This window comes from Urocampus carinirostris, chromosome 9 (assembly GCF_059441175.1).
Source record: "Urocampus carinirostris isolate Australia breed hairy pipefish chromosome 9, RoL_Ucar_1.0, whole genome shotgun sequence".
In the NCBI taxonomy this organism is placed as follows: Eukaryota; Metazoa; Chordata; class Actinopteri; order Syngnathiformes; family Syngnathidae; genus Urocampus; species Urocampus carinirostris.
Window position 1 is genome coordinate 5380315 of NC_142357.1, and position 8223 is coordinate 5388537.

Genomic DNA, 8223 nt, shown 5'->3' on the forward strand with positions numbered 1-8223 from the left:
CGAGCGTGTTGCGAGCGTGTTGCTAGCGTGTTGCTACCTCTTACAGGCACCGTTTGGGATGAAAGTTATATTATTATTAAAGCTTTGGAAACTCTCTCGGTGTACCCTCTTTCTTTGTAAATATGTGTAACCATGTATAATATGTATTTTCAACTGTATATGTTTGTAATGTATTTATTTTAGAGACTTATTGTGATATCTTTTGCACGGGCGAATCAAAAGGAAGGGGCCAAAACAACAGGGGCTGACGGGAAGTGGAGTAAAGGTGAGACGTGTTTGTGGACGCGGCGGACAATAGTGGATACATATTTTTCCCGCCCTTACCTTTGGAAATATACACTTTTTTCCTTGGATTACTTTCAACGGGACCCGGACTCTGCAGGTCTGCATCAAACCTTAAGTACTGGTATCATTTTCCGTTAATTTTGCCGGCTGTAAATTTTCGACTGTGTACTTTAATGAAGGACATTTGGACTGTTTACTTTAATGACGGGGATTGGCCCGGTATTGCAGTACCTCTGGGAATGATTATGCATTCATAAGATTGTGTACTGTCTATGAAGATCAAGTGTAGTAGCCATGATCTTTGATTTTTGCAATCCGGAGATGGAATAAGAGCTTGCTCTGTCCACTCCACGCATCGGCCCGGTATTGCAGTACCTCCGGGAACGGTGCATTCGCAATGATCGCAGCAAGGCTTTAGGGCTAGGACCTTAGCTTGGCCTTTTGGCTGAGAGTAAGTGTCCCGGCTCCTAGGCTTTGTAGCGTAATATGAACTGACCGATAACAGATAATGGATAATGAATAAAGAAGATAGATCAATAACCCATAAAAAATCCCTCCAACCCCCCCCCCCATTAAGTTTCAATCGTGGGACTTAAAGTCGGGTTTGTGTTAATTTTGTGTTTGTGTTACATTTTTTAATGTGGGCGTATGCGGCTTATACTGGACTGTCTCAGAAAATTAGAATATTGTGATAAAGTTCTTTATTTTCTGTAATGCAATTAAAAAAACAAAAATGTCATACACTCTGGATTCATTACACATCAACTGAACTATTTCAAGCCTTTTATTATTTTAATATTGCTGATTTTGGCTTACAGCTGAAAAAAACTCAAAAATCCTATCTCAAAATATTAGAATACTTCCTCAGACCAAGTAAAAAAAATAATTTTATAACAGCAAAACTAAATCAAACATTTGAAAATGTCCATTGATGCACTCAGTACTTGGTTGGGAATCCTTTTGCACGGATTACTGCATCAATCCGGCGTGGCATGGAGGCAATCAGCCTGTGGCATTGCTGAGGTGTTATTGATGCCCAGGATGCTTCGATAGCGGCCTTCAGCTCATTTGCATTTGTAGGTCTGGTGTCTTTCATCTTCTTCTTAACTATACCCCAAAAATTCTCGATGGGGTTCAGGTCAGGGGAATTAGCAGGCCAATCAAGGACAGTGATGCCATGGTCAGTGCACCAGTTACTGGTGGTTTTGGCACCGTGGGCAGGTGCCAGATCATGCTGGAAAATGAAATACTCATCTCCATAGAGCTTTTCAGCAGATGGAAGCATGTAGTGCTCTAAAATCTCTTGGTACACAGTTGCATTTACTCTGGACTCGATGAAACACAGTGGACCAACACCTGCAGCTGACATGGCTCCCCAAACCATTGCTGACTGTGGGAACTTCACACTGGATTTCAAGCAACTTGGATTTTGCTCTTCTCCAGCCTTTCTACAGACTCTGGCGCCTTGACTTCCAAATGAAATGCAAAACTTGCTTTCGTCTGAAAAGAGGACTTTGGACCACTCTGCAACTGTCCAGTGCTTCTTCTCCATAGCCCAAGTCAGACGCTTCTTCCGTTGTCTTGAGTTCAGAAGTGGCTTGACCATGGGAATACGGCTATTGTAGCCCATTTCCCGGACACGTCTGTGAACTGTGGCTTTTGATACCTGGACTCCAGCTTCAGCCCACTGTCTTTGAAGCTCCCTCAAATTCTGGAAGCGGCTCTTCTTCACAATTTTGTTAAGGCTGCGGTCATCTCTCTTGGTTGTGCAGCGTTTCCGGCCACATTTTCCCCTTCCAACAGACTTTTTGTGGATATGCTTTGAAACTGCACTCTGTGAACAGCCTGCTCTTTGAGAAAATTATTTTTGTGTCTTACCCTCCTGATGGAGGGTATCAATGATGGTCCTCTAGACAGCAGTCAGATCAGCAGTGATTTAGTTTACTGAACCAAGCTGAGTGTTTTTAAGGCTCAGGAAACTCTCGCAAGGTGTTTCGAGTTAATTAGATGATTTAGCTGATTAGTTGAATAGCCTACTTGTATACTTTTTTATGATATTCTAATATTTTGAGATAGGATTTTTGAGTTTTCTTAAGCTGTAAGCCAAATTCAGCAATATTAAAATAATAAAAGGCTTGAAATAGTTCAGTTGATGTGTAATGAATCCAGAATGTATGACATTTTTGTTTTTTTAATTGCATTACAGAAAATAAAGAACTTTATCACAATATTCTAATTTTCTGAGACAGTCCAGTATACAGGTGAGGCTTGTGTAAGTACAAAATTGGTTTTCCTCTAAAAATGTGGTGGGTGCGGCTTATAATCAGGTCAAGTCAAGTCAAATTTATTCATATAGCCCTTAATCACAAAAATGTCTCAAAGGACTGCACAGGGTTACAGTTACAAAATTACACAATTACCTGATCTTAAACCAGCATGCGGGCAAGGAAAAACTCAAAAACCTCAGTGTGAGGAGAAAAGAGAAACCTTGAGAAAGGACCTCACATGTGGTAATCCCCCATCCAGGATTGACCAGGGTGAATTACAATTAGCATTACTGTACACATAATAGTAAACATTAGGTAAAATGTTGAAAATGTCCGGAAAGTGCATGACATCAACGCCCCAGCCTGCAAACCAGTCCAGAAAGTCTATGACGGCCACGACGCTGCCTCCCGTCTCTGCCAGCTGGTAAATGCAGGGGTTGACATGTTGCAGGTCAGACGCCGGTCCGCTGACCCATCCCAAAGCATCCTTCTCCTTCGTATCAGCCAGGCAGGCGTCGGAAAAAGACAGGACAAAACAGAATATGAGGTGGGCATCAATCATATGCTTTGGAATAGAAGTGTGTCTTAAGCCTCGATTTAAAAACTTCCGTTGATGTTGCAGATCTTATCTCCAGAGGCAGGGCGTTCCATAACACCGGGGCCCGGATGGAGAACGCTCTCGAGCCCGCAGACCTCTTGGCTCTCGGAGTCACAAGTAGACCGGCATTTTCCGAGCGCAGACTCCGTGCAGGAACATAGGAGGAAATCAAATCGGAGAGATAAAAGGGTGCAAGCCCATGCAAACATTTATATGTTAACCTGTTTTCAGCACACAAAGAACATCGTTATTTGGGTAAGTGACCTGTTTTTATCTAAATGATCTGCATTCTGCATATTTATTTATATAGCGCTTTTCAAGTCAATGACTTCCCAAACCGCTTTACAATGTGCTCCACATTTCCCAATAGCGGCCTTGTATTGCAGCCATGTAAGACGCTAACCTGCTTATTGGGGGCATTAGGGGTTCAGTGTCTTACCCAAGGACTCTTCGACATGTAACGCGGACGAGCCGGGATTCGAACTGGGATCCCTTGATCCCAAGACGAGCGCTCTACCTCCTGGGCTAATAGAAGTAAGACTTGGATTTTGCGTAGTCGCAACATGCTTTACTTCCTTCCTTCCACTTTCTTGTTACACATTAGCATCTTCCTCATTTTATTAGGTTTGCTAGAGGAACTTCTAGATCACCGTTCAGGACCCATTTTCAAGGGTGTCACAAGAACTATTGACAAAAATGAGAACAGCGAAAACAATAAAAAGACAGCTCTGTTGAATGTTTGTCGAAGGAGTTAAATGTGCTCACTGAACAATCTTGGTATATTCATAATGGTGGCCTATTAGACATAGATTTTGTGAATTCTGGGATTTGTGTCCTGACTCAACCCTTCAGCTGAGGTGCATGCATTTGGTGGCTGCCATCTTTGGATGGCGTGAAGGTGACTTGCGTGCCACTTTTATTTTTTATTTGTTAAGCGACGATCCAATAATGCCTCGAAGTGCAACGCGTGAAGTAGCGAGAGATCACAGTGTATGTATTTACCTTGGAATAAGAACCATTTTTCATTGAGTGAAACATAATTTAAATTCCTAAAATGCAACCTTGTATAATGTAACTTTTTATTCTGTGATATTGCATCCTTAATGTATGAAAATGTTGCATAAATATAAACTAAATATTTAATTTAGTTCCAGAACCACTCATCATAAAAGGAGACTGTGTAGAGAGAGACCACTCCTTCAAATTTCTGGGCGTGCACATCTCCGACGACCTCTCCTGGTCTGCAAACACCAGAGCGGTGGTAGGGAAGGCCCAGCAGCGACTACACTTCCTGAGAGTGCTCAGGAAAAATAATCTAAAACAGCAGCTGCAGGTGTCCTTTTACAAAGCCACAGTGGAGAGCATTCTAACATACTGCATTACGGTGTGGTATGCTGGGTGCACAGCAGCAGACAGGAAAAAGCTCCAGACGGTCATCAAAACAGCCCAGAAAATCGTCGGTTGCTCTCTGCCCAGTCTGGAGGACATTGCCTGCTCTCGCTACCTCAGCAGAGCAGAAAACATCAACAAGGACTTTTCTCACCCCGGCCACCACCTCTTCGACCTGCTGCCTTCCGGCAAGCGCTACAGGTCACACAAAGCAAAAACAAACAGACTCAGAGACAGTTTCTTCCCCACAGCCATTACCACCCTAAATAGACACCACCCAAAAAACTGAAAACTCTTGCAAAAAAACCTACCTCACACGAATGTAAAATGGTACTCACGTCTATGTTCTTACACATGCTGACTGCACTATGTTTACTGCTCACCTTGCACAATGTCTGACCATTTCTTTTTTCTGCACTATGATGACTATGTTTGCACCAATGCAATATTGCACAACCCTTACGATACCAACGGTATTACGATAAGAACTGTATGTTACATCCCACATGCCGACATTTATTGTGTAAATACCATGTAAATTATAACTATCCCCCTTGTTTTATAACCTTATCTTCTCTGTTTCTTTATCTTCTTGGCTCATACCTCACTGTGAATGTGTAAAACTGGAGTGTCATGCCCAATTTTGTTGTCACAATATGTTAACCCATTTTGTAACAATGACGATAAAGGTATATTCTATTCTATTCTCTATTCTAAATATTTAATTTAGTTCTAACCAAATAATATCCAATCATTTCTGAAAATGTGACCTGCTTCCTGAAAAAACATGAATATACCTTATATTAAATTGCACTATATTATTTATATACAAAGATTTGTATATTATAAATACCCTTGAATAACATACTTACCAAATATGTTGAACAACACATTATATTTATGGGATCACTTCCTAACAGGAAACTAACAGTGGTGGGCTGTAAGGGCCTGCAAGGACCTCTCTGCTGGATAAAGAATTATCTGAATCATGTGATGTTATTATATTTTGTCAATACAAAATGGTTTTCAGCTTCTTTCCATTACTTTCCCCCTGGTTGCGCTGCTCCCAGATGTGTCCTTTCATATTTATCAATCTAACCAATCACATTTCAGCTATTACTTGTTGCCAGGGTCAGTAAAGTATTTTTCTCAACAAAAATATCATGAAAAAAGTTGTGCGTCCTTTTCTTCTGTCCAACGACATTTTCAGCCGTAGATCAAATACAAAATTGTGCAAGAAATATGATAGGACAGGCTTGTCTTAAACTGCTAGCTTTGATGGCGATAGAAAATAACTTTTCAATGGAACTGAAACACATCAAATATTTGAAATATTATTGAGGAAAGTAAGGAGGGTGGACTAGTGAAAAAATAAAAATGTTTTTGGTGGGTAAAATGTGGCTATATTCCTGAACAATGTTGCAATTTTATGATGTTATTATTGGTGCTTTTTTATGTATGTCGCAGCTGTCGCCGCAGTTATAGTTTTATAGCCTTAAAAAATATTGACAGCTGATTTAGCCTATTGAAGGCCTAGGTGTAAAATAGACAGCCCGCCGCTGCAGTCTAAAAATGTCAACTAGAATTTCCCCCCTACAAACTACCGACAAGGACACCATTGGGTTGATCCCTGCCCTAAGAAATAATCCTCAATGTTGTTTGAATGAATGTAATTTATTGGTAAAACATTTGGAAAAACATGAACATTTTACCAACTCACACCGAGAGGAGTGATGTGTCCCATTCGTTTAGGTCTTGTCTTGACTCATTGTGACGACCATTTTCTGGCATACATCACATCCAATTCATTCTTCTTCTTTGACAGCATCCATTATAAATGAGTACACAAAGACAATCATGCAAACTCTCAATTTCTCACCCACCATCATTCTCATATCTCTCGATTGGATGAGCGTTTCTGACCCGTATACAAGCAGACGAGATAAGTGACACACATGGTCGAAATTCAAATCGAAATGGATCTTTGCACACATCCCTCAAATGCCTAACATTTCGAAAACAGCACCTAATTAAAAAAAAATAATGGACCTAATGTACTTGGGGCAATCATTTTATGATTGCAGCATGGTATATTTCCGTTTGTTTGTAAATACTAGCGCTACAGTATTTTTCTTTTTGTGCTTTGTTTGCTCTTTTGACCTTGATACCCGATGATATTTTTTGTCAATTACATCCAAAGTGTACACACATTTATTGTATGATAAAGGCTAGGTGTGATTATTATTCAGTACTACTGTACAGCAAAATTAAAGTGCTTCTCCTTTCAGTGCAAGAAACGATGTATCTGGGATCTTCGTTTTGAGCCAGGTTTCTGTGATGATTAAAATACAACAGTTTTAAATGGAAACTGTCACTTGTTAATTTACACAAACAAAGAAAAAAGGAAGAAGATAAATAAATATGTATATATATATATATATATATATATATATATATATATATATATATATATATATATATATATATATATATATATATATATATATATATATATATATATATATATATATATATATATATATATATAAATATATATATATGTGTGTGTGTATATATTTAATGTACGCCGTGTCCCGTGTGAAATATGTCTTTGTCCCTTGAAATTGTCCAATTTTTGTGTACATGGTTGAAAAAAAATTAAAACTATCTACAAATAGCATGGTGTTGTTGCATACCTTTGTGGCTGTTGTGTCTTCAGCAACAAAATCCTAATCCTCATGCCCATATAATTAGTGTTTCGGTAACCCAGCATAGTGTGGTGAATTTATCCATCCATCCATCCATTATCTGCACCGCTTATCCTCAGTAGGGTCGCGGGGGTGCTGGAGCCCATCCCAGCTATCTTAAGGCAGTGGGCAGGGGACCCCCTGAACTGGTTGCCAGCCAGTCGCAGGGCACATAGAGAGACAACTCACTTGCTCATTCATACCTAAGGACAATTTGGACCGGTCGATTAACCTGACATGCATGTTTTTGTAATGTGGGAGGAAACCGGAGTTCCCGGAGGAAACCCACGCAGGCACGGGGAGAACATGCAAACTCCAATCAGGAAGGTTTGATCTCACGACCTCAGAACTGTGCCGCACACGCGCTAACCACTGCGTCGCCGTGCTGCCTGTGGTGTATTTATCCCGTTTCTAAAATAAGTGTAGGTATATCTTATGGTCTAAATGTAATTTCCTCCGATTTCAAACATGGCTAATACATCGGTTTAGTTTTAATTTTACGAGTAACAGACAATAAAACTCAATGAAAATTCAATTTCTAAATTTTGAAGTCCACGTACACTTATTGTTAATCTGTGCTTCGTTAATTTGACGATGGTATAACTAATTTGGTCGAAAACAAAAACATTTATTATTGCGATACAATAAACAGAGTTCATCCAAATTGATAAAATATCACTTTAACGTAAAAGTAAGCAAGTTTCTATTCCAAAATGTATATGGTATATTGAAACCTGTCGATATTAATTACACCACATCAACTATAGGAAATTTTAACACAACCCCAAAATTAGAAGACAGGAAAACTAGTGACAAATGCCAATAAAATGCCTTGTTCCCTGGCAAAAGGGGTTTGCGTTTGTGAGGCCAGAAAACGCCAACATTCACATATCCTAACCAGAATTCAATTAATAATCAAATCATACTGTCATATACA

At 39.7% G+C, this 8223-nt stretch overlaps 1 pseudogene; it reads left to right on the forward strand.

The window, feature by feature from the left end:
* The first annotated feature begins 548 nt into the window (after window positions 1–548).
* On the forward strand, window positions 549–682 carry LOC148359171 (U2 spliceosomal RNA; annotated as a pseudogene).
* The last annotated feature ends 7541 nt before the right edge of the window (window positions 683–8223 follow it).